General features: G+C 35.4%; 1 long non-coding RNA gene across 1 annotated transcript; it reads left to right on the top strand.

The window, feature by feature from the left end:
- Window positions 1–2682: 2682 nt before the first annotated feature.
- Window positions 2683–4564, top strand: LOC143585638 (uncharacterized). The gene is made up of 2 exons (XR_013144572.1): window positions 2683–2764; window positions 3838–4564. It is a non-coding gene; the product is annotated as an uncharacterized LOC143585638 (long non-coding RNA).
- Window positions 4565–7830: the final 3266 nt, after the last annotated feature.

Genomic DNA, 7830 nt, shown 5'->3' with positions numbered 1-7830 from the left:
AGATGGTGTAAGTACCTAGGAGATTTCTCGCCGTCGGTACCGCCAACGTGACCACCATATTTTCATAACAAAACTACAATAAACAATTATTATATAATGTTATAATAATAACAATAATAAAATAATATTATACGAAACGTCTTTGTCTCCCTCTCTCTCTCACACAGTCACAGACAGCTTTTCCTCACTCGTTTTATTTATCAATATTTTATTGTCGACATAATATTTCCTTTATCATTATTTAATCAATATTAATAGTATAGTTTCAAACACACTAACGTGATAATCAAAGACCATGAAAGTTTTAAGGTTTTTCTGAGTTGGATCCTTTAACACAACGAGTTATATTACACCGTACAGTTATGTCTTTAAACGAGTGTTTACAGACAGCTTTTAGTAAAAGTGAGGATTAATCGATAGCCCTCACTTCACTGATTAATTTTGGGCTAGTCGGCCAAATAATCGGTCAGCGCAAATCCGGCCAAAATCAGTGGTTTTTCGGCGAGATTCCAACAAAAATCAGTGGTTTCCAGTCAATCTCCGGCCAAAATATACTTATGTGTGTATAAAACTAAAAATTACATATAAAGATGTGTGCGTATATATAAAACTGTAAAATATACATTAATCTCCACCCCACCGCCCGACTAGCGATTTTTACAACACTGGGTAAGAGTTTTTTTCCAGACCGAAAGACGAATGTAGCATGTATCTGATGTTATAAGTTTAGTCAGTACCCAATTTAGAAAATTCGTCGACAGTTAAAAAAAATATATATTAAAATAATATTAATATTAATAGTTTACTTAATTTAATTGTTTGTGTTCCACCTGTATATATGAAGCCCCCTTGTTAGGCTGAGGGGTGTGGAGAGCGACAGGGGGCGCGTGAGCTCTTCCGCTCGCGCCCCGGGGCGCGAGCACCACACCACCGAGGCGTGAGAGGGGCGCAAGAGGGGCGCGAGCGCGGAAAAAGAGGCAGACGCAAGAGGGGTAGCGGCTGGGAATACGCGTGAAGGCGTCTTGGGAAGCGTAAATAGAGCCGTTGGGCTCATAATGTTTATTAAAAAAAAAATTTTTTTTCTCTATATAAACCAATATAACATACCACACCCAAAACCAATATCACATACCAATATCACATACCACACCCAAATCCCAAAATCACCCCATCTTCGAAACCTTTTTTTAAAAACATGGCTGGAAATTGGTACCCAAACCTATATTCAGATTACAGTTACGACGATTTATGGTCGGCACCGGACCAACCGATGTTTTATTCGGGGTCGCAACAATCATCCGGCTTTCAACCATCCAACATACAACCGTCTCCTAATTTTGTTGTTCCGGAGACACAAGAACCAGAAGGTGAAGCTGCGGGACAAAGAAGACGCGTCCACCGGAAAAAACAAGTTGCAACGGACGGGTCGGGTTCGGCTTCGACAGGAAGGACGAAACGGAAAACCACTCCGTGGTCATCGGATGAGAAGGAAGCCCTGTGTCGGGCTTGGATAGTCATTTCTGAGGATCGGCGTTGCGGTAATTGTTTTAACGTTTTTAAAAATGATTTTTAATAAAAAAGTTAAATAAAAAAGTTAAATGACTTACAAATTTATTTTGCAGCGGACTACCAAAAGAGCAAGGTCTTTTGGACAAAGGTTAGGGAGACGTTCTATTCGCTCGTTGGGAGTACAGAGCGGAACGCCGATATGATTTCGGGTCGGTGGACCGAAATCAGAAAATTTGTCGGCTTGTTTACTAATCTGTTCAACAGGAACGCCGGTCGTATGAGACCAAGTGGCAGTGACGATTTGGCGGTTTATAATTTCACTGTCGAAGAGTGGAAGCAGGAGTGCCTGCGGAGGTATGGGACGGTGAAGACGTGGGACGATGTAAAGGTGTGGGAGAGGTTGAGAAGGTGTTCTAAGTGGGTTGAGCTGGTGGCGCCGGACCTTGATGCGGAAGTAGGGCCGAAACGGACTAAAACTAGTTCGTCTGGAGCGTATAGCACTTCCGCCGGGTTGGATTGCCGGGTTGGATTCGACCTAAACGTTGCGGGGGAGGAAACGTCTTCACCGCCTAGGAGGCGGCCATTGGGAAGGGACGCCAGGGGGAAAAAACCGGCTGAGGGGGAAGCCGTAAACATCACCGATCTTGTTGAATCCCTCAATAAATTCAACAAAACCATGGAGGTGGTCTCTAATGACAAAAAGGAAAAAAGAAGAATGAGAGATTTAGACTTCCTTACAAGAGACTTCAGTAACCTAAATCCGGTCGACCAAATGCTGATGGAAAAACAAAAGGAACGTATCCGGAAGAGGTTGATCGAAGAAGACCAAGCCGAAGAATAAGAATAATGTTTTTTTTAGTACTTTAATTTTTTTTTCAGATATTAATGTGTTTTTTTAATTAATGTGTGTTTTTTTAAATAATTTATGAGTTTTTTTAATAATACGTTTTTTTAATACATTTATAAAAAAATAAAAAAAAAACCGCTCGCGCCCCCTCTCGCGCCCCTCCACACCATGTCCCGGGGCGCGAGCACCACAACCAACACCCATCTTATCAAGTTTCTCTCTCTGCCACACGTCACAATATTATTGACTGGAGCCCCCACTCGCGCCCCCCACACCCCTCAGCCTTACTTCCTTCGCCTTCTTCTTCGTCCACGCCTAATATTCATTTTTCTCCTTTTATATTAATATTAATAATTTCCCCCAGTTTGAGGAGGTTTGAGCTCAGATTCTCCATTTCTGGCTCTACAGGTAACAATTTTATTCTTATTATTCATTCATTTCTTTCAATTTCCTAATAAAAACACGTTTTAATCAGCTTTATGACGTTTAAACGTATAATTTTTGTTATGATCTGCCATCTGAGGCTCTGTAGATCTGTTTCTCGTTGTTTTGATTCGTCCGTGTTGAATTTTTGCACAAAAAATGGTTGTAAACAGCTTTATGATTTTAAAGTTGAATTTATTTTGTTATGATCTGCAAACTGGTGGTTTTTTATATATATGTTTTTGATAGATCTCGTGTTTAATTTCGCGTTAATTTGATCCGTTTCAGCTCCTTAAATAATAATAATAATTTATAATTTTCTCTCAATTTTACATTAATTTCATCACAAAAATATGTTTACAAAGTAAAATAATCCTATGATCTGCTGTAAATCGTTAACAAATATTATTAAATATATTATCTGGTGTTAAATCTTCATATCAGAGTCTCTGTAGATCTGTTTTAAATAGATCTCGTGCTAATTTCTTCATAATAATAATAATAATAATAATTCAAAACCAAATTTTCGTTAAATCTGCAGTAGATCATAACCTAATTTTGTTAAATTTATTTTTTATAGATCTGTTGTTTAAATTTCCGATTATTCAACTCATCTTCATCTAATATTATTATTATTATTATTATTATTATTATTATTATTTAATCAGTTTTGACCACATGATTTCAACCTAACCTGTCAATTTCAGATCTCGTAATATCAACAAACAATATAATTTTAATTTGTTCAAATTCATTCAAACTTGTTCTTTCACTCAGATCTAGGGTTTATTTGATATTAGTTTGGATTAAATACAAATTAAATTAACATGCTAACTGTATGAATCAAGAATCATAGTTATATATACGATATAGTGTAGTCATAGTGTAGTTTAATAATTATAAGTATAATTATTAAACTACACTATGACTACACTATATCGTATATATAACTACGATACTTGATTCATACAGTTAGCACGTTAATTTAATTTATACGTTAACTTTCGCCTTATATGATCTAATAACTAATAATAATCTCTCAATTTCTGTGTAATCAGGTGTTGTTTCAATCCGAAAACAGAAGATCGAAAATGAACCACTGCAGTATCCAACGTACCAGTACCAACTTTTTGTCTTTTGGCAACGGAGTGCCCGTGGCATGCCCGAAGCCACGGCGGCTCAGCCTCCTCAACACCTCCATCAACGAGCCCGAACCCGAGTTTCTGGACCTTAGGTCACACCACATCGGTTACGGCTCACCGGAGCAAGTATATACGCCTTTTTTCTCCGGATCGCCTCCTAGCCGAGTTTCCAACCCGTTAATCCAAGACGCTCGGTTTAAAACCCATGACTCGGTCGTCCCAAACCCTAGCTCGGGCGCAAAACGGGCGAGTTATGGGAACAAGCCGTCGGTTAGGATCGAGGGGTTTAATTGTCTCGATAGGGATAACCGTCGCAGCAGCGTGCCTGCGCTGGCTTAGGGCGCGTTTTGTTCACGGAATTTTGGACATTATATTATTATTATTATCTTTAAGAAGAGATATTATATGAAGGGTATTAATGTAAATAGGGTTAAGAAGAAAGAGGGGAATTGTCTGTATTTAGAGAGATGTTAACAAAAAGATTAGGAATTTGAAGGTGTTGTTATTACCAAATTACCCTTCTGGTTATGATGATTTGTAAGTATGAAAGAAGGGGATTTTCCAAAGGAAAAGTTTGTATAAAAAAATATTGTTAATTAGTAATTTAGTACGTGTACAGGTAATGGCCAAATATTATATTCTATTTTGTTGATATTATTATGGTTGTTATTATATTATATATATATTATATTATACAAAGTTTAGATTTGAATAGGTTGGTCAAAGTTGTATTTTGTTGAAGGCCGGTTTGACCGGGTTGATAACGCATGCTTTTTTATCACGCTAAAATAAAAAGGAATTATTCTTTGTGTAGGGTCTACTATTGTTCTCAATAGCTCAATGCATAAGCCTACTTAGTGGTTACTAAGCATTACGAGGTTGTGTGACACACAGTGATGGATTCAGTAATTTTTTTTAATTGTTGTGTTACTTTTAGTTGTGTTAATTTCATAGAGTGGGGTATAAAAATTCTGGTTTGGTTAGATGATTCATGCAAAGTTCATTACATAATAAAAATACGATAAAATTTAACACCCGGAATCGAACTCACGAATAAGCATAATTTGAAAAATAAATAAATAAAGTTTGAAAAATTCGCTGGTACCCGGATTCAAACTCGAGGCCTTCAGTTAAAAAACTGCTTATTTACCAGCAAGACTAGTGCTTGTAGTGTTAACAAGGGAGGGGGCGGTGTGTAGCTCGTGGACCACGCTTTTGGAGGAAAACGTGACCGCTACGTGTAGTTTGAGCACTACTTTACTATGTAACATTTTTTTGAAAATAATAAAGATAATTGTATAAGAAATGACCTAATGAATGAGTGTTACCCTAGATTTATGTGGTGTATACAGATTTAATAAGAGTGTATTGAATATGATGGAGCAAAGAATAAGGCAACGTTTAATATGCAGAAATAAGACATCAGATCACCTATTACATTCTTAATGACTTTGTTTCATTCCATTTAAAACATTACAAATTCATTCTATCTACCCCTCTAGTTTTTTCCATCACATTCCCTTTTCACCCTACATCAACTCCACCGCCTTCCTACTATGACCATCGTTGCCACCACGCACCACCACCATCGCCCATAACTAGCATCACCTTGCCTACCGGCCCACTTCTTCTTTCACTCACTCCGCCCAACCTAAGACCGAACATTTCCAATCTAGTCCTTCCAAAGGACAAGCCGTATATCAAAGGCGACACCCCTAAGAGAAAACATCTCCAACCCAGCTAAAGCATGTTGTACGTCATGAGCGGCGCTAAGGTCATCTCACTACGAATCTTTTAAGTATATACAGAAATGAAAACTCGTGATTTGAAGCGATATATGTATTTTTTATTAAACATCATTAAAAGTATATAAATTATTTCAAATAAAACCTGAAAAAAGTGTCTTTGAAAAAATAAGTTCTTTCACGCCAAGTTGGCTTTTAGTCGCTCTTCAATTAGTCATTACATCAGATGGGTCCATTGTACAACTCATCTGCAACAAGGTACAAGTCATCTTGTACCAGTCCACTATTACTTTAATAAGAGGTGGACTCAACATTGTCTTCTACAACTAAGCTTTTTGCACGAGGTCCCTTGATGTGATCCTTATATATATATTCCTAATATATATGTAGGATACTTAAGAAGCAATCAATTTAAAAACAAAAATAACTATCATAAGAAACATATATGTATTTATATTTTTTTAGAACAGTCTTTTAATTATTATTTTTTTTGTAATCATCCTCTTTCATACACTATGTACAAATGTTTAAGTGGTTATTTGGTTATTCCATTCATTACACAAGCTTGATTTGTTAAATGAACACGCCCGACAACCAACTTTAAGTAAATAATCATACAGATCGTACCGTATCGAACAAATAGTAAGATTAACAAAAAGATAATTAATAGTTAATCTTGTAAAGTTTGTTAATATTTTTATGGAAAGTAAAAGTTATTTTATTTTATACATAAGACAGTTGCTTATACTTTATATATTATCGATTGTATACTTTTTTTATAAAATTTAAAATTATAGATTTTTATATAGTTTTTAAAAAAGGAGAACTTTTATTCTAATTGAAATTAAGTTTTATGAGGTGAGGGGATAAGGCCGAAGAAATCAAACAAAAAGATGATGAATTGGGGTCACGAGACCAGTTCTATTACTTTAAGCAAGATGACATATATGATATACCACATCATTTTGATAGTGTTACAACTCATAAATAATGTATCAATAGTTGTTCAAAATATATCTTATCTTCTAAGGTGTGGTTAAGCGTCTTCCTTTTATTTTGGAGTTAGAGAGTTTACATCTTGCAAGTTATATACAGTGGCGAAACTTGGATAAAAACGTTGAGAAGTTAGTGGATGTTTTTGCATTTGGATAATATATTTTTTGAGGAAGGGGGGTGGACACACTTGTGTAGACCTTACAGAAGTGCACCCCCCCCCTGTCGAGCTTAGAGACATTAGGTTTGTTGCTAGGCAGTCTGTGTTGAAGATAGTATCAAGGAAAGTTGTTAAGCATGAAAAAGCATGTGCTGATAATCGACATGTTTTAATTATCTATGCTTTTTAATATAAGGTCCATTGCCATTGAAACTACCATGTACCGGAAAAGAGTTTAGCATTAGTTTACGACAACTTATCGACGCTGAAGAACAATAATTTGATTTAAGTAGGATTGATTTTCCCCTCAAAAAGGAGTTGCGATATAGCTTGCTGTCCGCTTACGTATCTCTAATTGAATCCGTACTTAAAAAAAAAAAGCTAATTAAATTAAAAGTATGATAGTTTATAATTGTATAATATTACTATGTTAGAAACTTCTTGTGTATTATATTGAAACAATCAAGTGTTATGAGTTGGAGTTCAGTGAAAAATATCTTTGAAAAATTTATAATATCATAAAATTATATTAAATAGCTCATAAATAATATTTAAATTTATTAAATGCCAAGATGTCTACAACACACAAGTTACCAAAAAAGTTAGTCTAATTTGGACATTAACAATCAAGTTTCTAAAATAAGTTAGTACCTACTATCTAGACAAAAATAGCAAATCTTTTTCTTTCAAAATCAAACACAACATCAATTGGGGACTTGGGGATTCTTTATGATAATGAGATGTGAATGTGTTAACTAATATTAGCTAATCAGTTGGTTTCTATAAATAAGGTCGAGTAAGACGTTCAAAGGTGTATAAAATTAAGATAGAAACGGTAACACTAAAGATATTAAACTGACGAAAGTTTTTCTTAAACGACATTTAACGACAGATATATATCATGGCATTTTAAAGATTGGTAAACATGTCCTAATGATCTTAAAAGATAGAGAAAACATATTTAATGAAAAAAAATGTATACGTAAAGATAAAGACACATCTCATGGGTGC

Source organism: Bidens hawaiensis, unplaced genomic scaffold (genome assembly GCF_021521415.1).
Source record: "Bidens hawaiensis isolate Kalapana, Puna unplaced genomic scaffold, B.hawaiensis_p1.1 tig00033929_1, whole genome shotgun sequence".
Taxonomy (NCBI): domain Eukaryota; kingdom Viridiplantae; phylum Streptophyta; class Magnoliopsida; order Asterales; family Asteraceae; genus Bidens; species Bidens hawaiensis.
The sequence above is the reverse complement of the archived record's forward strand: the minus strand, read 5'-3'. Positions and strand labels throughout refer to the sequence as shown.